This window comes from Peromyscus maniculatus, chromosome 6 (genome assembly GCF_049852395.1).
Source record: "Peromyscus maniculatus bairdii isolate BWxNUB_F1_BW_parent chromosome 6, HU_Pman_BW_mat_3.1, whole genome shotgun sequence".
Classification (NCBI taxonomy): Eukaryota; Metazoa; Chordata; class Mammalia; order Rodentia; family Cricetidae; genus Peromyscus; species Peromyscus maniculatus.
Window position 1 is genome coordinate 18431715 of NC_134857.1, and position 27417 is coordinate 18459131.

Genomic DNA, 27417 nt, shown 5'->3' on the forward strand with positions numbered 1-27417 from the left:
AGGAATATAGAATAAAAAGACAACTATTAACTTTTTTTGCATTGGTATGGATTTTGGTATACTGATACAAATTTAACATTATTTTTGTTATACTGTATGTGTGTTTCTCTTGTTTGGGGTATTCTGCTTATGCAGCTCATTTAAAAATATGTCTAATTAAGAAATGAGGCTTAATAGTCATCTATAATAAATCAAGCTTGTAGTCAAGCATGTCTTCAAGGTTAAACAGATATATTTTAGGTAGATTCTCTTTGAACATTTCAGAGACCTACAGAAGATGGCATTTAAGATGCTTAATAACCTAAGGTTTCTCATGACAGTGAGACACATCTGCTCCTCACAGCAACAATCTATTTCATAAAAGGAAGATGAGTAGCAAAGAACCTCCATATGGAGTTCGCTTTCATTGTGGCAAACCTACCCATTTGGGCAAGAAATTATCCTTGCCTCAAGTGCTAATAGTATACCATCCAAACTGGACATGCAGGATATAAAGGAAAAAGACTGCCAAACTTTGCCAAGACAAGGCGGGGCAGTCCTTCAAAATTCCTGCTTCATAAAAGAAGGTTGCCAGGTATTCTAGACCTGCAAGCCCAAAATGTATGCCCCAACACTGCAGAAGAACCTTGGGTGACTGTTCAGGAAGCCAGATGTCTGTCATTTCGATAGTTTTGGAGGTGGCTTGCACAGCACTTCCTTTTTACTCAGGTAATATTATATCCTTCTAGGGTCTTTGGTGGAGTTGAAGACTAGATAGTTATAGTTACAGTTTTCCTTAGTTATGATAGAAAGTAAATTAAGTACAAAACTTTGGAATCACCAAGATAGGATAAATAATGGAGTATTTTCTCTGAATTTACCAAATACAAATGGACTGGATATTGCAAATGTAATTCTTACTTAATAATTATATTTATTGTATATAGTTTTACTATGTTAAAAGATTTTCCTTTTCAGACAAAAGGGGAGAAATGTTGTGAATCATTTGTTGTGATTGGGAGAAATGTTGTGAAAGATGCGCTGCATTTGTTTAAGCTGTATTTCTTTAGCTATGTAAAGATGTGTTGCTTTTGTTTATGCTGCATTTGTTTAACTATGTAAAGATGAGTTGCTGTTTTACATTGCCTGTCATGATTGGTCTAATAAAAAGCTGAATAGTCAGTAACTAGGCAGAGAAGGGATAGGCAGGGCTGGTGGGAAAAGAGAAAAGGGGAGCCAACCAGCCCAGCCAGCCACAAAGGAAGCAGGAAAGAAGGATGGACAGTACGTAGATGAGGTAAATGAGCCTCCGGCTAGCACATAGATGAAAAGAAATGAGTTAATTTAAGTTAAAAATGGGGGGGGGGGGGGGGCTAGCTACAAACAAGTCTGTGTGTCATGATTTGTCCAGGTTTCCAACTTACACCACCTTTAACGCGGCTCCTGTGTCCAATGTTGCCTTCTTTGTTTCAATATTCCTTTTCTGATGACATTTCCCTTTCTCTCTACTATCTGGACCCTGTATACCTTCAACATCATTTTTCAAACTCAGATAACTCAACTAACTGCTACAGACTGTGTCCTGTTGGTGGTGCTCCTCCCCTTAAACAAATGCTGCAGTCCACCATGCTATGGCCAGTGCTGGGCAGCAAGACCCAGAAGCACACAAAAGATCTTCATGTTTCACAGTCTAATTGCCATTCTAACCTCCTCTAGGATTATCTCCCATATTAATCTGACCCTACCTCTCCATTATCAAGTTTATCCAAACTGAACACACACTTCAAATCACAGGCTTCCCCACTCATACTCTTTTCTACATTTCTAAGTGACGCTAGGTTTTCTATTTATTTTAACCAACATTGTATATAGCACAGCACCTTTGTATAATGTATATGGTGATATTTTGTTTGTGCTCTAACAAATAAAGCTTGCCTAGAGATCAGAGTGTGGCACTAGTCACTAGTTAACCATAGAGACCAGTCAGTGGTGACACACACCTTTAATCCCAACACTTGGGATCTCATGCCTTTAATCCTGTACTTGATAGAAGGAAACAGAAAGTTATATGGCTGGGCAGAGAGAGGAATACAAGGCAGGAGGAGACAGGAGCTCTGCCCCTTTTTGACCGACTGAGAAGTTATCGAGGTAAGAGTTGGCCGTGGCTTGCTCATTTTTCTCTCTGATCTCTCAGCATTTACCCTGCTAATTGGCTCTGGGTTTTTATTATTAAGATCAATTAGATTTCGTGTTACAATTGTGTTATCTCAAGAGGCAGAAATTTAACTATATTTTACAAACAGCTCTAAGAGGCTACATCATCTAGTCTACATCTATAAAATTATTCATAACAGTGACCTACCCCCAAGAGCTAAGATACTCAGTCATATATTTAACAAACACTAAACTGTTTTCTGAGAACAAGATTTCAAGACTTCTGGTCCAGAATTCTTTGCATTCTAACTTCCGGCCTTGGCCATGGGTTCCCATATTTACGTTAATTAAATCCACCTAGTTGAACCCAACTCTAAGTAACAATCCGTCAAATATTTTTCACAATCACCAAAGCTATAATAATCAAGAACAGCTGAGAAGCTGACCAATCACAGACTGAATGCGGGGATACTGGTGTGTCGTGGTGATTCCCCAGCATCAGACAGAGAGAAAGAAGGGGGAACAGGGAGAAGGAGTAGAGGAATAAGAGAGGGGGATTTAATATATTTTGGTAATTGCTGGTGCTAAGCAACAGAAACATGAAAATTCATATTATCTCATATACTTTCAAATTCTGTATAATAAACATTTTATAATAAAAACATTCCTTGAAGAAAAATTGCTAGAAGTCAATCTTTTTTTTTTCCTTCTATAGTCATCCTCCAGAAATCAGCCCAATTTGAATTATGCATCCTTCAAGTATTGGCTACATTTGAAAGTGTACTTACTAATTTTTTTAGCCAGATACACATATTAATGAGGGGAAGAGTCTGTCTTATCTGGTGATTACCATAAACTTCATGGTCCAAAATATCAAGTAGCACCTTCCACCCCTGGCTCTGAATCGGACACCTGAAGAACCAAACTCTCACACTGCTATGTGAGAACCGCAGAGGAAAGCAAGTCTGTTGTAGTCAAATGTCTGAATTTCTAGTGCTGTGAAGAGACCCCCACTATGACCACAGCAACTCTTATAAGGAAAACACTTAATTGGAGCTGGCTTACAGTTCAGAAGTGTACTCCATTATCGTCATGATGGGAAGCATGGTGGCATGCAGGCAGACAGTGCTGGAAAGGTAGCTGAGAGTTCCAAATCTGGATCCACAGGCAGCAGGAACAATGACACTATGCCTGGCTTGAGCATCTGAAACCTTACCAGTGACACACTTCCTCCAAAAAGGCTACATCTCCTAATAGTGCAACTCTCTATGAGCATAAGGGAGCCATTTTCCTTCAAACTATCACATCAAACGACCTTTATATCTGACATACCTTTTGATTTTAAGAGTGTTTTACAGTGTTTGTATTGAAATTGGAAAATCCATGGAAACTACAACTAACAAAGAGGCATCAATCACCAGGAACCTAAAATTACAAGCCCCAGAGATATGGAGTTTGAAGGAAAGAGACTGAAGGAAAACACACACACACACACACCATCCTACAAGATACGGAAATGGAGGATAATCCCAGTGTTTCAACTGAAGGGTGTTAAAATCATTAAGTGTTTAGAAATTAGCATGCTAATAAGAAAACACACATTCTGCTGATGGAAAGCGTACTTAAAGGTGTGTCTGCACTGAGATCAGCATACAAAACGCAGCCTCAACAGCACGACCAGAGTTGCTCACTGCTATGACCATGCTCACTAAGGGAATACATTCTACCAGGTACAGCCAACAGGTGTACAAAAATTAAAGTACTCCCTTTTGACGGGATAATACTTTGTCAAGACATCTAGGAATTCAGATAAAATTTTCACCACTGACTCAAGTAACAGAGGCAGTGATACTACTGAGATAAGAAGATTCAAAGTCAGCAAAGTAGCATTCAAACCCCCAACATACCATCAGAGTGGCCTCCAACTAGTGTCAACTTTGGTCATGTACTCATCTTAACTCTGGTGCACTTGAACAAGATCTCTGATCTCAAATACTGATTATACTACCAGTGAGCCCACACTAAAGCCATGGGTAGAAATTCAACTTCTCTGGAGTAGGTTTTCAGGTGTGGAAAAACAGCTATTTGATCAATGACTTCTGGCAAAAGGGCTTAATAAGGAAGCTGCAAGAGGCAAGCCGTTCTTTCAAACTGTGGTCACAGCTGGAACCCAAGAACAGATCAACCCACCACAAGTGTGCAGAAAGGCTTGGTCAACTGTTAGTCTTCCCAATCTCATCCACTGAGGTCAAGCAATTAACACCCAAACCCAATGACATTTTAAAATAAAAACAGAGCTTATTACCCTTGAAAGTGGGGTACTCTTTAACACATTCAATTAATAAGATTGCTAAGCATTATAAGCAAGAGTGAAGCCACAATGTGACACCCTACACTGTGTGGCTTATTCTGTAAATGGCATGGGGGGGGGGGGGGTGAAGTTCTGACTAACTCCAGCTAGGGTCCAGAGGAAAAAAATCTACAGAACACAACCTAGAAATGGGCCTTTGTGGTGCTTTGAATAAAAACAGCCCCAGAGGCTCATAGGGAGCGGCTCTATTAGAAGTATGGCCTTGTCATGTCACTGGGAATAGGCTTTGAGGTTTCAGATGCTCAAGCCAGGCACAGTGTCTCATTCTCTCTTCCTGCTGCCTTCCAATCCAGATGTAGAACTCTCGGCTCCTTCTCCAGCACCATGTCTACCTGCATGCCACCATGCTTCTAACCATGATGACAATGGACTAAACCTCTCAACTGGAAGCCAGACCCAATTAAATATTTTCCTTTATAGAAAAGTTGCAATGGTCACGGTTGAAGAATATTTCTTCACAGCAATATTAATCCTAAAACAGTCTTTCCAAAAAAAAAAAGGAAAATATTAATTAGTACATTTCAACTTAAAATAAATGTAACCACTTATCACTGAAAACAGTATTTTACTTTTTTATCCCCCTGGACAGAAGCTAGGACCTCCAACATTCTAGGCCAGAGTACTATCACTGAGATACAATTCTGTCCACCTTTCACTTTCCCTTCTGAGATGGGATCTCACAAAGTTACCCAGGGTGGCCTTGGGAATCTCTGTATAGCCCAGGCTGCACCTGAACTTGTGATTCTCCTATATCAGCATCTGAAGTAGCATGGATTACAGGCTGCACCACAAATTTTTTACCTTCTTAATCATAAGTATACATTACACAATTGTTTTAACTGAAGTCTTTAAAAATGCACAGGTTCTCCACTGCACTTGCCTACAACACTGCAAAAAAAAAGTTTTTATGCAAATTGTTCCTATCCAAGAAATTCCAAGCTTTGCTCAAAATGAGAATCTAGAAAATCTATGACAGGAGAAAACACCTAAAACTCAACAAGAAAAAATAGATTTTAACCCACACATAAGGACTACTCCACAAAGATTTTCTTACTTCAAAGGGCTGGGGATGTGGCTCAACAGTACACTGCTGGTTAAACTGTGAGAAGCCTTGATTCTATCTCCAGCAAAGCCAAAAAATAACAGCAAACAAGAAAAAAGGAAGAGGACAGAGACTATTCAAACACTTATCACTTCGAATTAATATGTATGCATGTGTGTGCACATACACACATTCATGATCCCAAACTTATTTTGAGAAATACAGTACCCTGAAGCCTAAGCCTTACAGCTAAAATTCAGATTCTCAAACTGCTATGCCTGAAAGCTGGGCATTTACACACTCAGTCCACTCAACCTGTATCATCAAGAGAACAACAGGGCTGCAGGGATGATCCAAGCTGGAGAGTGCTTGCCATGCACGCATCATCAGGACCTGGGTTCATGGGGAACCTGTAAAAAGTGGGATATGGTGGCACATGCCTACAATCCCAGCAATGTCAAGGTAGAAGGCAGATCCCTTTGCAGTACCTGGGAAACAAGATTACTTTGATCAGGGAAAAGGAACAGGCTCTGACACCGACCTCCAGGATGACACATAACAATGCTAATCAAACACCGTGTCCTCCCACAATTCAGTCACTTGAGACAAAACCTCTCACTTTTCTTGCCCTCATTTCACTACGTGTCACAGTTTAGGAGAGGATGAGCCTTGAGGGGAAAAGCTCATGAAATGGGGGTGTCACCTAGAAAGGAAATGGAAACCCTAACAAACAGCCTAGAGAGTAACCCAGTGACCCAGGGCATGGCCCCTGGGATAGTGCACAATCCTTTCTGGTGACTTGAGTTACTTGAGTCTGCCCTACCAGTTACAATCAGCCATCTCTTCTCTGGGATTCACCTGTAACTTCTAATTGGAGGCTTAGGAGCTACTCCAACAAGCTTACCTCTCCTCAAGCTCCTGGAAAGCCTGTCTTTCTCAGTCTCTTATCTCTGAATGTAAATACTTTAGTTTCAGTTTTGAAATTTGAATGTAACAACTACAAAACCTACTTTCTGGAAGAAGAAGAAAAAATCAGAAACCCAATGTGTTCCAGTCTGTTTCCTTTTCAAGTGACTGCTACCACACAACAGGTCCTTATTTACAGCAAGCTTCCTTCAATATTTACTGTTTACCCTCTTAATTTGGACAATGAGATGGGAGGATAACTCAAGATCCATTTAAGTGTTAAGTTATTTAAGTTACTAGAAAACTTGTGAGGAAGTGCTGGCTGGTGCCTGGACTCCTGGTCCTGAGGAATCTGAGGTGTGAATATGCACTTCAGGCCAGTCTGAGCTAAAAGGCAAGATGTGGTCTCAAAGGACAACCACGTTCATGAGAGCCTGTGGTAAAGGGGGCTGAAAGATGACACTGGCACAAGACAATTTCCTATGTATAAAGAATCATTGCAGCCTGAACTGGAGGCAAAAAAAAAAAAAAGAAAGACGTCTTTATGACCTGGAGTAAGACACTGTTTTCTTAAATAGGGTTAAATCCAACAACAGCCAAAGGAAAAAACTGGCATCCTAAGTTTTCAACTTTCTAGTTCAAAGGGCATGAGAAGGCAACCTAGGAAGAAGAAACCAGTGAACTGCTCCATAGGGACTTTGCTGTGGAATAATGCTTCTGTACACTGGTTTAACAAAACGCTGATTGGCCAATAGCCAGGCAGGAATTACAGGCAGGATAAGTAGACAAGGAGAATTCTGGGAAGGAGAAAGACAGAGCAGAGAAGACACTGCTAGCCACAACCAAGAGAAGTAAGATGTAAAGTACCGGTAAGCCACAAGCCACATGGCAAAGTACAGATTTATAGAAATGGGTTAATTTAAGATGTAAGAGCTAGCTAGCGAGAAGCCTGAGCCATTGGGCCATACAGATTAAAAATAATAAAAGCCTCTGTGTGTTTATTTGGGTCTGAGCAGCTGCAGGACCGGGCTGGACACAGGAAAACTTTCAGCTACAGACTTTGTATCTATAATATATGAACAAGTCCTACAATTTTGTAAGAAAGAAATAACTGTACAATGCAAACAGGCATTCCATGGAGCACACAGAGGATCAATCAGCATGCACAGGAAGGAACGCTCAGTGTCACATACCAGAGACTCTATGGCCCAAAGTGCCCACCAGGAGAAACTGTGAAGAGAGACTAACACCCAGCTCCAGCTGGTGGATATGGGTAACAATATACCTGGGGCAGACCCTACGCTGGCAGTTCAATACTTACAATCCTGACTATGTAACTGACACCAAGGTATGTGTCCTGTTCATACACATTACCAATTACTACAATAGCTCATTTTAAATTCTACGTGGGGCCATGCATGATAGCACACATCTTTACTCCAAGCATCAGGAGGGTATCTCTGAGTTTTAGGCTAGTCTGGTCTACACCTAGAATCCCAGGCCAGCCTGTAAGACCCAGGCTACGTAATAAGACTCTATCTCAAAATAAGTAAGATAAAATAAAATAAAAAATAAATTCTAGGTATGAATGAAAAAGTACACATAATGTGGGAAGGAGAAGTGCTGGTAATTTTGTCTTCATGATAACTCTAATAGCTCCTTGAAGTAATCCAATTCTTAGACTTCTAAATTTAAAAATAAAGAACTTATCCTTCAGGCCGGTGAGACAGCTCAGCAGGGGCTCACCATCAAGCCTCACGACCTGAAGGGGAGAACTGACTGCCTTGAGTTGACCCTTACTGGTGTGATGCTGTAACATTCGTGTGTACATACACGTACAGTACATACACTATATGTACTCAGTATACACACACACAGTATACACATACAGTACACACAGTATACACACACACAGTATACACACAGTATACACATACAGTACACACAGCATACATACACAGTATATACACACAGTATACACATACAGTACACACAGTATACACATACAGTACACACACAGTATACACACATACAGTACACACACAGTATACCCATACAGTACACACACAGTATACCCATATAGTACACACACAGTATACACACACAGTATACACATACAGTACACACACAGTATACACACACAGTACACACACAGTATACACACACACAGTACACACATACAGTACACACACAGTACATACATACAGTACACACACAGTATACACACACAGTATATACACACAGTATACACACAGTACACACAGTATACACACACAGTACATACACAGTATACACACACACAGTATACACACACACACACAGTATACACATGCAGTACACACACAGTATACACATGCAGTACACACACAGTATACACATACAGTACATACAGTGTACACACACAGTATACACATACAGTACACACACAGTATACACACACAGTATACACATACAGTACACACAGTACACACACACACAGTATACACATACAGTACACACACAGTATACACACACACAGTATACACATACAGTACACAGTATACACACACAGTATACATACACAGTACACACACACATACAGTACACACACAGTATACACACACACAGTATATACACACACAGTATACACACAAAGGTAGTTTTAAATTTTAAATGATTTTTTTTCAAAATTACTCTTCAAAGTGACAAGATTGTATGTATACATAACCAGCTTGAAAAGAATGACTTTAACAAGAGTATGGAGCAGTTAACAGCTATACTGTCCTGATAAGACAAAAAACAAAAAGCGCATTTTAAGACTATTTGGGCTGGAAACGCCTGCTCCTCTACAGAGGCAGAAGACCTGCTAAAGCACAGCTGGGTCCTACCAACAGCATTCCTCACCAAGTTCCCAGGAGCTCTAAATTCTACTACCCAGACCCTCAGGGCTATTACACCCAAGATCATCTCAGATTGTCCTTTGGAGAAAAAAACGTGTAATACTAAGGACCCAGCAATCACTTATCAAATGGGTGTTCATTCAGTAACAGAATTAAGATACAAGGGAAGCAGCCCCGGGGCTATGTAGGTAACAACCCAAAAGCAGCATGCAGAGCTGAAAGGTGGAGACCACTGCAGCTTCAGAACCAAGACACCCTTTGACCCAGACACAAAGAAGGAAGCCAGCGCTTGTGCATGACCCAGGAGCACCCATTCTGACGATGGATGTGGATCAACCTGAGGATATTCCTAATGAATCATAGACGAGTATGTGCTGTGGTACAGCATGAGCAGTCCTCAAACAGCAAAGCTGTTTGAAGAGATCACCACTCCTACTAGAACCTGATGCTGGGTCACTGTTCTTGATGCAGGTCAAACTGTCACCTCAGAACAGACTTCTGGATACAAGAGCTCACCGTGAGGGGCAAGGGGCGCACACAGCGTAATGGGTTTAGGAAGGCAAGAACCAGGCATTGCTAGTGCCACATTGCATTGGAAACAATATAGCCAGTCTAGCTGACCCACCAGCTCTGAAGTGCAGGATGGAGAGTGAAACCCAACGCTCAGCTGGAGTCCACACTCACCCGGTGTGCAGGCACACTGATGAGCAAGACACCCCAAAAGTGTTGTCTGAACAAGATCAGCAAAACTGAAGCAAGTTTGAACTGCGGCTGAGAGCACAGAGAAGCCAATGGCCTTGGCTTTGAGTCTCTACGCAGTAGAAGAAGCAACGTGGTGGAGCAATGATAAAGTGAAGCTCTCAAGTTCTAATGCAGAAGGAAAAGGCTCACAAGAACACCCTCTTGGGGCCAGGTGGTGGTGGCGCACACCTTTAATCCTAGGACTCGGGAGGCAGAGGCAGGCGGATCTCTGTAAGTTCGAGGCCAGCCTGGGCTACAGAGTGAGTTCCAGGAAAGGTGCAAAGCTACACAGAGAAACCCTGTCTGGAAAAACCACAAAAGGGAAAAAAGAAAAAAGAAAGAAAGAAAAGAAAACCCTCTTGGAAAAGAGAGCAACAACTGTGGCAGGAACACCTTAACTCAACATGCTGCAGATCTGTCAGTGTCTGGCCTGGCTTTAGAAGAATTTGATAAAAACTCTAATGAGGTACCACTAGCTACATAGCTAAGACCCTATCTCCAAAAGCCACATGCTGCAACACAGAATTTAAGAATGGCTTGGCCACAGCCTGAAGCCATATTGATGTCTGCCAGCCATGCTGCCACCCGGGGCCATGCTGATGTCCATGGTCCAGGCTGCCTCCGAGGGCCTTGTCTGGGTCTGTGGTCTCACTGTAGCCGGGAGCCATATTCGTGGTCTGTGTTGTTGCCAGAACCATGTGGAAGCCCATGACTGTAAAGCACAAGGAAGCTGCCTGGGGTATCGATGACTGCAGACGCAGCTGAGAAAGAGGAACATGGAAGGCTCCTCTGACAACCCTATTCCCACCCCAACCACTCCCCCATAAAAACGGAGCAGCCTAAACAGGAAGCCATGGAAGAGAACCCTGAAAAAGTGTTCTAAGGACACTGAAGTGTAGCTCTCCACAACGGATGGGTCTAGCAGGGTTCTGGGAGGGAAGTACATGTTCTTTTGAAGGGGCAGTCCACTGAAAGTTTGCCCACGCTCCAGTGAGTACACAAAGAACACAAACTGGACTTTGTTTCTTTGTTTGTTTGTTTGGGGGTCACAAGGGGAGGTGGACATGGAAGAACTGAGAAGTGATCAGGGTGCACGATGTGAAATTCCCAAAGAATCAATAAGGATATTTATATTTGGGGGGTGGGAGCTTTTGTTGGTTAGTATGGATATAGGCAGAGATCATACCTATAACCTAAGTGGGTGTGCCAGGAGTATCAAAATAAAGAGATATGTGTGTGAGGGGGAGAATGGCTTGGCCAGCGATGTCTACATTTTGTAGAAGTCCCTGAAAATTAAATGCTACTAATGAGGACTCAACCTGAGAAGTAACTTCGGCTGTGGTGGGAGTCTTAAAAGTACTCCACGACCAGCAGTGGGGAGCACTGGTTTTACGTCCATTTTTCAAGGCACAGTGAAGCCCCAGCTGGCCATCCACAAGACACGCCCTCAATGACTGCTGGTGACACTGGAGACACAGCCGTCTTCCTCAAGTCCAGGTTCTGGCTGCAGCTCAACCAGCCAGAAGGGAGAAAAACCAACAAACCTAAAGCAGAAGGACTTCTGATGGCTGGGGTAGGGAGCTAGGTTCAGTGACCCGTCCCTGCCCAGCAATAAATATTAAGCAGCCATAAAGATCCTAGTCCAGTGTAAGGCCAAATCCTGACCCTGGACTAACTGCCCTGTGTAGTGTGTTCAAGGTATAGACTGAAATTATGTATAACCTGATCAAAGGGTGTATGCCTCAAGGACCAACCTAGAGCCCTTCCAGGCGGCATTTACCAAGAAAGAGACCACACTGAATGGTTAGTTAGTGGAACTTTGGGAGACCACAGCTACATACTATAGAACCGGAAACACAGCCAAGGCCATAGCACCCACCACACCAGGCAACTGAGGATGTTACAAATCACTGAAGGCCTTCTGGGGTTCTCACAAGGCTACAGAAGTCAGAATTCAGTGTGTGCCTCCAGGGACCACTGTATGGATCTCCAACTCACCATATGGTGACTATATTCACACACAACTCATCCTATTGACCTGTATCTTTGTCTCCACCTACCTCAGACGTGTATGGAGCCTGAAAAAGGCTGCCCAACCAGCCGAGCGTCAGAACCTCTGGTGACAGCAACCAGGGACCACTCAGCCTTCTTCTGACAGATCTGAGCACAAGAGATCTACACTTATCAGGACAACAAAGTTGTTACTAAATTTGTTCCTTAAGCACAAATCACGAGTCTGTCAACTGTGAACCAAGCATTCACATCAGGCTCAGCTACATTTTAGAATTATCTACTTATCTCATTCTTGAGTCCTCAAGACCAAACACAGATCAACTGGAGAAGGAATGGGGAAAATCTCCAAGTGCCTACTACCTGCTTCATCATAGTAAGATTTCCATTGTCTTTACTGGACAAACAAGTAACTGCTTCAATATACAAAAAGAACCAAATGAAAGATGAAACCTAACACATGAGACACTGCTGCTCTATTCACAGTATGTCCTGAACCCCAGGAAGGTACAGCGGCGAGACTCAGCCCTTTCCAGTATCTTAGTGTTAGCAGCAGGCTCTTTCTTTTTCTAAACGTCTCTTGTAAGAAAGATTTCAATCTTTTGTTGTACATCTATAAATTTGATTTAAAAAAAGAGACAATTTGTTTTTAAGCCCAGAAGCTTACACTGCCCAGGTTTTCTCAATGCTGTCTGCTCCAAATGGCATGCTAACTACTGGCATACCCGAGAGATGCTTCAGTCTGTCCTCCACGACTCCCACAGCTAGAAACACCCTCCCCACTCGTGTGAGCTTCACCAAACTTCGCACCTCCAAACCTTTAAGATGTTGATAACAATCTGATTCATATGCTTAGGCAGTCCATCTCACCTACCGAACGGAATTCTATGTAGCGTGGTGCCTTAGGATTCCAAGAAAACCTCCCAACATTGAAAAGTGTGCTCAGCATACCAATTACAGTAATGTGTCCTTGACTGCATCCCAGAAGGACAACAACAACAAAAAATCATGATGAGACTTAGAAGAGAGAAAGTGAACAAAACCCTTTCCAAAGGACTGCACTTACCTGGACTGTAAGAACGCAGGAGGGGCGGCACAGAACCTCCACGTAACCAGCAAAACAAACTGCCAGTGGGTCAGTTAACCTAGTTATCTTAAAAAATGAATGTGTGTCAATAAAAGGTCATTTGTCTTCAAGATTAATGTGTCACTGACAAGACATGATGGGTGGGGCTTGGTAACTTTAATTTGATCACTCAGGAGCTCTGTAAAATTAACCCAGCCTGAATACAAAGTGTGTTCTCCACCAGCCAGGGACACACACACACACACACACACACCTCTAATTAAAATAAATAAGCCTGACAGCACATGTCTTTTATCCCAGCACTGGGAAAGAGGGCACAGAAGGGTCTAGAGTTTGAGGCCAGACATTGTGGTCTTTTTTTTTTTTTTTTTTTTTTTTTAGGCCAGCCAAGCTACAGCCCTGTCTCAAAACATAGGCAAACACCCCTTTGCTGTAGCCTGTCTCAACATGAGTACTACAAAGGTTCAATTTGTGTGCCCAGTGCCCACAAATTCCCTTCAGAAGGAGAATCATTCTTCCATGGTATAGCTAATATCACAGAAAGCACAAAAGATTCAGGAGCCCTGAATGTTTAAAATTTATCTCATTTGCAGTATCATGCATCACTCTGTGACATCTGTAGGTAACTGCTTAATATCTTATCTGCCTGTCTGCCCATTGTAGACTGTGAAAGAACATAAGGGCCTACCTATTATTTACAGTTTTTCAAATACTTTTACATTTTTATTATTGTATATGTGTCTACTACTTACAGTTTTTAAGGTGTGTGGGGGGGGAGAGGGAGAGGGAGAGAGAAGGAAGGAGGGAGGGAGGGGGGGAGGGAGAGGGAGAGGGAGAGGGAGAGGGAGAGGGAGAGGGAGAGGGAGAGGAGAGAGAGAGAGAGAGAGAGAGAGAGAGAGAGAGAGAGAGAGAGAGAGAGAGAAAGAGAGAGCGAAAGAGAGAGCGAAAGAGAGAGCGAAAGAGAGCGAGCAAGCGAGAGAGAGCGCATAGAAGTCAGAGGGAAACTTATGGGAGTCAGTTCTCTCCTTGCACTACGTAGCTTCCAGGAATCCAACTCAGGTCATTAGGCTTGGCAGCAAGCAACTTTACCTGCTCAGCCATCTCACCAGCCCTAATTATGTTTCATGCTCGCAGTTCTAACATTGAAGAAATAGCTGTGGAAAACTCAGCTCAAATGGACTCCTTAAAATCAATTTAAGGAGCTCGGAAAGTATGGTTTAGTGATATTTCAGATGCTAGTGTAGGGCTGCAAAATCATCCTTAATTGGTGGCAATTGTTCATGACATCTATAAAGCTATCAAAACACTGAAAATGTTGTTACAATTATGAAAATAAAAATTGTGAAATTAATATTCATTTAGTATTACTTGAAGCGGACAATTATAAATTAGTATGTAATTCAATCGTTTTTTGTAAATTCAATCAAGTACTCTGAAAATCTTCTGTCCATGATGCAGATTCACCAGCATTTTTCAACCTTAGGCAGCGGCCACCACCCTCTGAAACCAGCTCCAGGTATTCCATCCTTTTCACCTCTAGTGCTTTCTGCACCTTTAAGCCATCACTCTGTGTGTGTGTGTGTGTGTGTGTGTGTGTGTGTGTGTGTGTGTGTGTGTGTGTGTGTGTGTGTGTGTGTTTGGCGCCAGCCTGGTGGTCTAACATAACAAGTTCCAGGACAGCCAAAGGTATATGGTGAGACCCTATCTCCTTATTTTTCCTTTAAAAAAGAAAGGGGAGGGGGGTGATTCAATGAAGAAAATCATTACAACTCATACCTTATTTATATAAAGAGAGAGCCATAGAGGAAACAATCCTGCCTCACATGGGTGCAGGAAATAAAGCATTTTTGGAACATAAAAATGATGCAAGTTAAAACATAAATGGCATTTAATCTTCCTGGTAAGAGAAAGCAAATGCAGATTTCACTAAGATCTGTAACTCAGCTGGCAGTGCTTGCCTAGTGTGCACTGAGTGTGATCTGACGGACCACACAGACAGAGCATGCCTATAACCCCAACACTCAGGATGCGGGACAGGAGCACCACAAACCCACTGTCTTCTTGGGCTATATAAGGAATTCTAGACAAGCCCAAGCCAGATACCTCATCTTAAAAGGGGGGGGGGGGGGGGGACGGACAGATCTCACGAAGAACTTTTGATGTAATTTACATGATTCTCAGGTGTATAGCTGAGCAAAATGAATCACAGGTAAGCATTCGGGCTTCAGGATCATTTCAAGTAAGAAACAGGGCAAGGATGTAAGCCAGAGGCTGGAGACTTGACTGGATCAGCAGTTACACGGGTCTTTCAACTGTGTGAAACCTGTCTTCTTTTGTATATGATCCAAGCTTTATCTTGCAGTTTGTTAGACATTGGGGTCACATGTACACGATACTTGCATGTAGAGTGCCCATCACAGAACCTCCAGGGAGAAAGCACCTGACAGTCAAATGCAAAAGCACATATACTTGTTTTGATTTTGATTAAAATTTCAGTGAATTTATCCTCCAAAATGTGCTCACACTCACTAAAATAACTTGTTCCCAATTTTATTCATGGCAACATTATCAAAATGAACAAGATAACATGTACAATAATACAGGCCTGGCAATACTACATGTCTAGTCAAAAAAATAACAACACAGCTTTCAGCTGCACTTATGGGCCTGATCCTAACATATTACTAAGCTAAAGGGGGAAAGGTTGGTAGGCAAAACTGTGTATAATAAAGTTTTTTTTTAAGGCTACAAGTCATGAAAGAGGATATCAAACTAACTGTCTTTCTAACTTTAACCCTGTCACACTTTTTTTTTATTGTTGTTGTTTTATGGACAAGTGCATAAAAATATCTCTGATAGTGAAAATGTAAAAGCCAATGTGAAGTTCCAGAGCTCCAAAACAGATGTTCTAACTGTACAGAAACTCACTTAGATATACAGACTGCAAGGCTAATCTCTTGCGGCATGTTTTTGTTTTGTTTCTCAAGTTCCTTACAATAAAGAAAGCTTTAACTGGAAGAAAAAAAAAGAAAGAGCTGAAAGAGCATCTTACACTCTTGCATGTGATGCCATCACCTCCGGAAGGGCTCTCAAGAACTAACAGCACAGCTTGCTGCAGGGAGTAAACCCAAGGCCCTGGGAACTGGTGTGGAAACCCCTTTACTGCATAGACTTTTTTACATTTTTAATTTGAACCACAGAAAAATACTCAAATGTTCTAAACAACTAAGCTTAATACTAGTGACCTACAAGAGAAGCAAGAGCAGAGACGCATAAAAGGATGGTCAGAACCTCAACTCATCAGAAGGGTGTCTAGAAACCATCAGAAGCAAAGGCTTCAGAGAACATGCTTAGAACACAGAGAAGTCAGACCCTAAGCAGACCCTGTTCTAGAGCTCGTGATAAAGCCACCAGGGGATGCACCAGCTATTGCTGTACACACCTCCCAGGTGTGACGGCACCCCATTTTCCCTTAGCTGCCTATGGACCTGTGAGCTGGAGACAACTGGAGAGACACCACACCTTCAATTCCCACACTAACTTCCTCATATTTCTAATACAGGAACATCCTTCTCAAAGAGCACAAGAGGTTTATCTGTCTATTTCTATAGGGGAAACAGTTACACCCCAAAAGAAAAGACTCATGTTTAAATGAAGTGTCTACTAGCTGGACTATAACAAAATGAACAATAATAGACAAGTTCTAATTATTAAATACATCGTTCCTAATGTGTCTCAGCACTTTATATGTATTTATGTACCCCTCAAAATTTAGCTATGTTGTATGTGTATGTAAATATGTTATTTCCAATTTATGGATGCAAAAAGAGACAAGGGAAGGACTTAAGACAGTTAACCTGGAACCTAACATTCTCTAGCTTCCAACGTGTTCTATCTTCCCATTACTCCAAGACTCATTCTGTTTTTCAAACTGTGTAACTCAACCAACTGGTATACATCATGATGGGCCATATACATCGGGTAGGAGAAATCTAACTGTGCGGCTCAGGCTGGTCTAGACCTCACAGTCCTCCTGCCTCAGTTTCTCAAATCCTAGGATTATAGGCATGCAGCACTATACCCAGCCAAGTCAGATCCCTTTTTAAACAAAATAGAAAATATGAGTGCGTCAATCACATAAAGGCAAATACTTTTTCATGAAACTCTAATTTCTACTTTATACACACATGGACAGAGCACTGTCACTATCTTATTACCCTTCAACCCTGTCCTGAGGATTGTGTACGCCTCGTGTGTGCCTTGGAGTCAGACTTAGCCCTCTTTACTAGTGCTCCAAAGCACTGCAGTCTTTCCGATTCCCACCCAAAATCGCATGTTTGAAACATTGGGTAGTACAGTTCTAAGCTAACTGAAGGTAATAAACAAGGGAGGTGGCAAGCACTTTCTAAGGTGTTAGGTAAAAGGCATCGTCTTCAATGCCCTCTGCCCACCAACTCTTAAGCTTTTCTGAACCTATAGATGGTTCTTTGTTTCCCATCACTCCGGGGAAGTTAATTTGTTAGGATTCTGCCTCCATTCCAGCTGCATGCCCACACATGCACAGTTCAGCAGCTAAGCAAGGGGTCTTTCATCTTACGTCATTAGTGTGCATTGGTGATTACATGCGTGTAGCATGGGCGCATGCGTGGTGTAGCTCTGTAAGCCCACCTACGCATGTTCACGGGAATCCTTAAAAAGCTGGACAGACTCCTTCTTCCTCTCTGTTCTCTCCTCCTGCGCTCGTGCGCTCTCTCTCTCTCTCTCTCTCTCTCTCTCTCTCTCTCTCTCTCTCTCTCTCTCTCTCTCCTCCTTCCCTCCCTCCCTCCCTCCCTCCCTCCCTCCCTCCCCCCTCTCTCTGTTCTCTGCATGTGCTTCTTCCCCAGGCCTGGTTCTTTTGTCCTGCCCATCCCCCAATAAAGCTCTGATACTGAGTTTTGTCATGGCTCGTGCCTCATGACCTTTCTGCGCAGTAACCAGCACCACTTATCATTTTTTAAACCAACACAATCCCTAAGCCTAATCCCTAAATTGTTCAGGTCACAGCATACAAACTAGGCCACATATTTAACACACAGCAACAACAGAAGGGCAGAACTGAGATTTAAAGTGAGCTATCAGGAACAATTACAGTCCAGTCACAAGCCCAGCAGAGGCTCTACCTCCAATCTCAGCACTTGGGAGATACACCGAGACCTGTCCCAAAAACCAAAGATGAAGCCAGCCATGGTGGCACAGGCCTGTAATCCAATGTACCTGGAGGTTAAGGCAGGAAGACCACAAGTTTAACGTTAGCTAGGCTTAGTGGTCACTGTGTGACAAAATACAAAGAGGCTGGGAATATAATAGTTTCTGAGCTAGCATGGTTTAAAGCCTTAAGTCTGATCCCAATACTACCATAAGGGAGCAGGGATCTAGTGTTCCATTACCAGACTGACCCTAGGGAGATCTAAAGCAGAAAACAAGTCTCTGATCCCACAGTGATAGCAGAGAAAACATCTGAAATGGGACCCTAAGCCTAGAGTTTGCCCTTGCACATTCCAAGTCAGCCACCAAGTGTGCTGCCAAAAGCCACCGCAAAAAGACAAGAACCTGAAACTAGCTGAGAGCAGTGCTTTTCTAAGTGAAATCTGCCATTCAGATATTTTCAGACTTTCAAAAATGTAAACATTAGTCATAAAAAAAAAAAAAAAAACTTACAAACGTAGAAACAAAACAGAGAACCAAGGGAACACCAGACAAAAAGCGGGACACTCCTGAGTAAGATGACTCTCTTCATGACCTGGGGAAGGAGGTAAGTCAGTTAAGAGAGACAGAAAATAAGCTTTGAAAATTCACCAAAGCTGTGACAGAACAGCTGAAGAGCCAAACACAGCTTCCACGGGGGCTCCGGGTACAGGAAGGAAGGATGAAGTCTCAGTGAGGAGGGCTGACCCTCAAGCAGAGGCTGCTGAGGGAGAAGAACCCAAGTTAAACTGCAAAGGACACACTGAAAATAGATGCACAAATCTCAATGCAGAAACAGGAAGAGCAAGGCAACCTGACTCCTCCAAAAAATCAAAATCAACTCACTCACATATGCCAACAAAGCCTCCAATAGCTTACTAGTAAAAAGGATAAATTAACCTCAAGAGAATAAAAAGGAACATAGATTCACTCCATGACCTGGAGAGGACAGTCACCCACAAACATGCAGAGGTCAGCAGAATGGGGGAGAAAATGAGCACTATGAATGGGAAAGTCAGGAACATGGAAAATTCTACAAGAAAATTGAGATTTTTGAAGGGAAAAAAAGTAGAAACGTGGAAAACATTATTAACAGACTCACCAGGATAAGAATCAAGGATGGAGTACAAGATAGAGAAAACACAATATCCAAAAGTCAAAAAGAAAACAAGTGAATGTGACAAGAAGGTCCAAGTGCCATGACACAATCAAGAGACCAAACAGCCACCATACAGGAGTTGAAATTCAACTAAAAGCATGGTAAACCTACTCAATGAAAGTATACCAGAAAATAGTTTCAGATTTGGAGAAACAATGACAGAAAACATAGGGAGCATTTAAACTCAAAGCAGGATCAGAAAACAACCTCTTTACAACAAACACATCATAATCAAAAACACAAAAAAAAAAAGCAAGAATAGAAACTCTAAGAGAAAAGCGCATTACCTAGAAATGAAAGAAATTCCTCATTTCTCCCTGCTCAAGAGTATTTTGGGGGAATAAAAGGGAGCTGGTCTCCCTCAGACATTAGACAGAGCCTAATAAATGTCTACAATATATAAAGAAAACAAATCTCCCAATTAATACTGAATAGACATTCTCAAAACAACAGGGCTCAAGTCATGGCTCAGCAGTTAAGAGCTGTTCTTCCTGAGGACCCAGGTTCAGTACCCAACACCCACAATGGCAGCTCACAACTGTGTATGACTATATGCCCAGGGGATCCATCGTGCTATTCTGGTCTCCAGGGGCACTGCATGAACACAGTGCAGACATACACGCAGGCAAAACCCATACACATAAAGTAACAATAATAATAGTAATAATAATAATAATAATAGTAAACATTATTTTAAAGAAATACATTGACTAAATATTTGAAATAAAATATCCAACAACCTCAGCCATTTGCGAAATAATACAACTGTGCTCTGAAACTCCAATGCTCCGTGGGCAGAATGGCCAACCAGAAGAGGACAGGAACAAAAACATACTGACCTGTGGGAAGAGTAACCCCTCTAGTGCCAGCAGAGAAATAAGCAAGTGTAGCCACTATGGAAATTAGTGTTCAGGTTTCTCAAAATACTAAAAAACTGAACTGTCACCTGACCCAGGGATAATCTTTCTTGACATATGGTAGAAAGGTAGACATGGAGAGAAAGAGATTTATACAGTAGATTTACATATCACAGAGCTGTTTAGTGATGCACTATATTTGTGAACCAGCCTAGATGTCTCGTAAGCTGAAAAACATATACAGAAAACGTGGTTTACATACACAATGGAATTTTATTCAGCCTCATAAAAAACAGAAATTCTAACATTTACAGGAAAGCACATGCAATAGAGTTAAGCAAGATAACCCAGACTCAGAAAGTCAACTACCACATTTTCTCCCATATGCAGATCCTAGATTTTAGTCTTTTTACACATACTGGGGGAGGGGAAGGTTTGCTAGAAAGGGGTCAATCAAAGACCGATCCCGAGGAGGAGACAGGTAAGGGAATGCAAGCTCCAAAAGCAGAAAGAAGCCAACTGAAAGGGTGGGAAGAGACCAGGAAGAACAAAGTACATACAAGAGACATAATGAAACCTACTGCTCTGTATACTAACTCTAGAACCCAAGTGACAAGCCAGGAACATGGCTCAGCAGGGGAAGGCCCTTGTGGCACAGGATAAACAAGACTGAATCCCTGGGAGAACCAACTCCACAAAGTTGTTGCCTGACCCCTACACATGGGCCACAACGCATGCACACATATAAAATTTTAAAAAAAAAATAGTGTAATAAAAATTTAAACTAAATAAAAAACGAAAGTGACTTAACAGGGTAATCATTGATGTGATGAAACACCACGATCAAAAGGAACTCAGAGAAGAAAGGGTTTCTTGGATTACACGTCCACATCACTGTTCATCTTTGAAGGAAGTCAGGACAAGAACTCAAACAGGACAGGAACCTAGAGGCAGGAGCGGAGGCAGAGGTCATGGAGGGGTGCTGCTTACTAATGAGCTCCTTATGGCTTGTTCAGCCTGCTTCCTCACAGAACCCAGGACCGCCTGCCCAGAGGTGGCCCCACCCACCATGGACTGGCCTCCCATCAATCACTACAGGCCTCTCTGCAGCCCAATAAAAGACACATTTTCTAAGTTGAGGTTCCCACCTCTTTGACACTTGTGTCAGGAATGACATAAAACCAGCCAACAGAGAGGGCAAAAATGCCATTCTTTCAGATCAATAAAGGTAAAATAATTAATAGCCAGTAGGCCTGCAGAAATGTCCTAGTAAGACAGAACATGATACCAAATGAATCCACTTGCCCATGCAGTGGAAAGGGCGTGGAGGAAATGGTAGCTGCAAGTAATACACTGTGGCTGGGTGACCCCCACAAGCATTACTTCAGGGTGAGCAGTGTAGTCAAGGCCTGTGCCACAGAGTCTAAATTTAATTATCCAAAGCAGTAAGGAGGAAGAATTCTTCTATTAATCCAAACTAGTGATTGAAACTAGCTGAATACGCAAGACTATCCACGTACATCCTACACAAACCAGACCTCATAAATAATCAAAATACTGAATCAGAATCAAGAGAAAAACACACAGACCATGCCACCTCTACTCAAGAGAAAGCTGAACTGACAGCAGAAATACTAGATAAGGAAGACTGTTAAAGCACAGATTACTAACAAGGTAAAAAAAGTAACAACAAAGGGTCAATACAACACAGAAATAAACACTCAACATTCATAAACCTAGTCACATTACTTCAAAATAAATAATGCAAAAACCAAGTTTCACAAAGAAAGAGAACCTGTGTTCCCAACAGCTGAGTGATTTGAGTATATGACTCTCAGTAGTTACTAAAGAGGGATAGAAAAATCAGGAAAGGCTAAATGATAGACTTGAATATTATCAAACAAATCAGCCTAACAAACATGAGAACAATGAAATTAAGTCAGCAAACAGCAGTTGAGAAATCTCAGGAAACTAATCAGAAATTGAATAATGCACCCCTAAAAGTCAATTGTTCCAAGAAAATATTGGGCTGGGCCACACAGGTTTGTAATCCCAAGGACACAAGGGCAGGAAAAGTTCAAGTTCCAAGCCAAACTGGGGTATACGGTAAGACCCTGGGGATATCAGTTGGTAGAGTGCTTGCCTGGCATGCACAAAACCCTGAGTTCCATCCCCAATATTGCATAAACTAGGGATGGCACATACCTCTAATCTCAATACTGGAGAAGTAGAAGAAAAAGATCAGAACATCTGTTACACATTAACTTCAAGTCCAGCCTAGGCTATACAAAGCCATGTGTCAAAAAAAAAAAAAAAAAAAAAAAAAAAAAAGAAAAGAAAAGAAAAAGAAAAAGAAAAAGAAAAAAAAGATGATGCCAATAAAGCAAATCAGACTGATAGTGAACGCCTAAGATATGAAAGAATACATTTCAAAATTTATGGAACTAATTTAAATTAAGAATGTCCAGCAGATCAGGGCACAGTGGGTAAAAGTAACTGCCACACTGGCCTGAAGACTGGTTTCAATTTCCAGAACCCAGTAAAGGGCCAGATGCAGTGGTGAGCGTCAACGCAGTGGTAAGCCCAGTATTCCTATGATGACATGAGTGGCAGAGACAGGAGAAACCAGTCAAGAGTTCACAGGCCAGGTGCCCCAGAGTACGCAGTGCAGAAACAATGAGTGACTGCCTCAGAGGATCCTGAGAGTGGCCTTCCGACCTCCAAACAGGCACTCTGGCATGCATGTACCCACAATCACATGCATGAACAGAACCAAAATAAACATAAAAAAAAAAAAAAGAATGCCCAGCTGGTTAGAGTGATGCATGCCAGGAAAGGGGAAAAAAATATTTGTAAATAATGCAATCCATCAAAAGCAATTAACTCCTTCTCACCTCCAAGCAGAACCTATCACAAATGCCAACAGCCACCTGGTAAACAGGATGGGAATTCTCAGACCTTCCCACCTTAAATTCTGTGGCATAAACCTCAGCTACCTGTCAAGGCGCCCACTATTTATCATCTATTTTAAAGGGAGAACACAATTTAGCTTCGAAATGGCCAACCCATACACAGGCACAAGTGTCTCATACACCATGCATATGAGAACTTGCTCTGTTTTAAGTTAGAGAGAGAATAGTAGGTCACTGCCATGGACAGCCACGGCTCCTGGCATGACCAGCTGTTTAAAACCTTCTACTCACCACTAGCCAGAGCAAATGACTGTTCTCAGTGAGGAACTGGAATGAATGTAACTGGTCTCCTTTCCCATACAAGAAAATGGAGGTTTAGAGCTGGCAGCAGTGGTACATGTCTGGGATCTCAGCAATCAAGAGGCAAAGGCAGGAAGGCAGTGATTTGGGGCCTAGCCTAAGCATCATAGTGAGACGTTCTCTTACAGAGGCTTCAAAATGGCTCGTTGGTTCATGACACCAGGTGCAATAACTTTGCAATTTTCTACAATTGCTTAATACAAGGAAAGCTACTTGAAGTCTCACCACTGCTTAAAAGCAGACACTGGCAAACTGTGGCCACTGGCCACATTCAAACTGTTTTTCTAGGTCCTCCAAGCTGAGAACGGTTTTACATTTTTAAGTGACAAAGGAACAAATGGTATGAACTTCAATCTTAGTGTCTATCATGAATAAGATTTCTGGAGCAGAGCCACATCTATTCATTTAAATACTCTTTATGGATGTTTCCCAATATACCAGTGACTTAAGCAGCTATCACAAATATCTGCTACGTGACTGGCTCTTACTTAACCCAGTGAGCTGCCTCTGCTCTATAATTACTCTAGTGTAACAGGGAACACCTAGGAGTATAAATTCTGAAGCAGACATATATGAAATCATAGCAACCCAGGGTATCTACTTACAGAACATGGCATGTAAACCAGGCTACACAATTCAGTGACTAAAGTCAAACCACAGCTGCTTTCTCTCTCATCTGCTTAGAACAGCAAAGGTAGATAAAGCTGCCACATAAGTCACTAGGATTTTTGTTTTGTTTTGTTTTGGTTTTGGTTTGGTTTTTTCATTTAATTAAAATATACTTACATCATCTCCCTCTCTTCTTCCTTCCCTTCTGCCCCATGCCATTCCCTGCCTCCTCTTCTTTAACCATTGTTGTTCATATTCATACAGTGTTGCTTTGCTTTCTCCTGCTGTTGATAAATACCATAACCGAAAGCATCTTAGAGAGGAAAGGGTTCTTAGAGTCGTAGTCCATCATGAAGGGAAGTCAGGGCAGAAACCTGGATGCAGGAGCTGACACAGAAACCGTGGACAACTGCTTGCTAACTTGCTCCCCATGGTTTATTCGACTTGCTTTCTTCTGCAAGCCAGAACCACTAGCCCAGGGGTGACACTGCCACGTCAATCACTAATCAACAAAATGCCCCACAGACTTGCCTACGTGCCAACGTAAAGAGAGGTATTTTCTCAATATTGAGGTTCCCTCTTCCCAGATGATCCTAGCTTGTGTCAAATTAACAAAAAAACTAGCCAGCACACATATAAATAAATAAACACATAACTAAAACCTGCTGAGTCTGTTCAGTGTTTGTAGGGATCAGAGAAAGCCCTGAGTGAAGTTCTGAGTGAATGTGTTAGACCCATAGAGGCATGGCAAACAAATACTTCCTTTTGGTCCATGTGTGGATGTTGATAGTGTGTGCAGAAAATATCCACCATATCGTTCTCTTCCCCCAGCCTGAGGACCACTCCCTCACAGAGACTGCTCCTACCTAGATTAGCTAATCCTGTCTCTTTGATCCAGCTATATACCATAAATCCTTCCTCATTCACCTGTGGTTACCCCACTCCTTGTTCAGCTTTACCCAACAACCCACCTCCCTACATATGCAGGCAACACTCGCCTCATCAGCATGGCTCTGGTGTCACAGCTGAGCCTGACTGGGACAGCAAAGGAATGAAGACAAGACATGAACAGGAGATGGGATCAGGTGGTCCATGCTCTCTGCTTAAGAAAGGGAAGCACCCAGGATGCTCAGTGCATTAACAGGGAGGTGGGTGGATATGTTCTGGAGCTACAGACAACTCTGGCTGAGCACTACACTCTACAGACCAGTAGGCAGCCACTGACAATCCTGATAACCAACCTAAACTTCCTGGTCTAGTTTCCTGCTATTGATAACACTCTTAAGCAAAGCAGCTTAGGCAAGGAAAGGGTATACTGGGATTACACTTCCAGGTCATAGTACATCACTCAGGGAGGTCAGGGAAGGAAATTAACAGAAACCATGAAGGACGCTGCTTGTTCGTTCACTCATCCACTCAGGCTTAGCTTTCTTACACAGCCCAAGACAATATGCCTAGGGCTAGATAGGCTGCTGTATCATTAAGGCTAACTAGGACACTCCTGAAAGTAGTACTGTGCAAGCAAGAATTCTTCTATACACAAGTAAACACAAGTCAAAAATGGTTACATCCATTCTATAACCACATCCATCTAAACTACTAATACCTCTAAAGGACATCTTTTCACCTCCAAACTGAAACTACAGAAAAGACAATGTTCTCTGAAGTCACTGAAAGTCAAGGCCTGGCAGGTGGAGGCAGGAGAATCAAAACATCAAGGTATCTTTGGCTACACAGCAAGTTAGAGGCAAGCATGGGCTATGAGACACTGTCTTTCAAAACAAAACAAAACAAAAAATAAAAACATTCTCAGTGAGGCACTGACTCATACTTGTATCCTAAGTCCATGTAAAGACCACTCTGCATCCTGGGGAACAAGGAATTCTAGATCGCACTGAGCCACAGAATGAGGCAAAGCACCAAAGGAAAGACAGTCTACTTGATGTTTTAGATATTCTGCTTTCAAATTCGAATCAAAATTACATTAGTTTTTGGTTTTTCAGACAGATTTTTCATTATGTAGCCCAGGCTGTCCTTGAAGCAATCTTCCTGCCTCAGCAAAGAAAACAGCTTACTTCCCAACCTCAGTGAACAAACAAGCTCCTTGAAATCACAGAAATAGTAAATAATACTTTAGTGAAATTGCAGTACACATTTTATAAAGAGCCCTCAATTTAGAAAAAGAGCACATCTCAAACTCCATTACAATGACTGCATAATTAAAAAAAAATGTTAAGAGAACATTAGTAGTTTAATATACGATGGCAATTCTGGTCGCAGCAGCTACTTGATAACACCAGAGCAAAAATTCCCATCACATTTACAGCAGCACCATTCTCTACTTCCTCATAAAGCATATACAGCATCCCTTGTCAAGAACAATTAAAAAAAAAAAATGAAGGATGACTCCAACCAACACTCATCACCACCGCTAAGTGAGAGCCGCTAGCACTGCTCTACCAGCCACACACATGCTGCTGCTGCCAGGCACACAGACACAGCAAGGCAGTGTCTACACAAACAAACTAGTTCGGCCTCCATGTCCCAGGACACTAATCGTGCACTTGCTAGTTTCAGAAACATCAGTTTATTTACCTGTTTAAAGGTTGTGAAAGCTTTACCAATAGATCGAGTTCATAAATATGTTAATGTTTCACCCTCAGATTAAATGTAATTTAAAATACGACTAAAGAAGAAGATTTACATGTGACACTGAGTGCAATACTTAATCTGAGAAAAGGGGAAAGAAAAGGAAGGGCAGGAGAAACGAAAGTGCTTCCTCTTGGGGACCTCTAGGCCAGAAGGCAACTGGAAACTGGCTTTGCTGCTTCACCACCCCCTTCCCCCCAGACTTCAGAGAGGACTCCAGTGCAGAACCACCTCCACTGGGTCCCTCCCTCTTTCCACTTCTACTTCCAACTTCAGGACAAGTCCCAGCACTCAAGGTTTCAGGGATGCATTCCCATAAATTCTCCTTTTTCATCAAACCCTCATAAAACACGTTTAAAGACCTAAGACATTTTCTAGGATACAAAGAAAGTATATACTGAACACTAACCAAGTCAACACAAGATTGTAGATACATAAACACCAGCAACACTGGCATTTGTTTTCCCACAGCTTCCTCA

General features: G+C 42.1%; 1 protein-coding gene across 6 annotated transcripts in view; it reads right to left on the minus strand.

Annotated features, from left to right (window-relative positions):
• The window catches only part of Tbl1xr1 (TBL1X/Y related 1), a 154265-nt gene that overhangs the window by 97604 nt on the left and 29244 nt on the right, over positions 1 to 27417 (minus strand). The window lies entirely within an intron of this gene.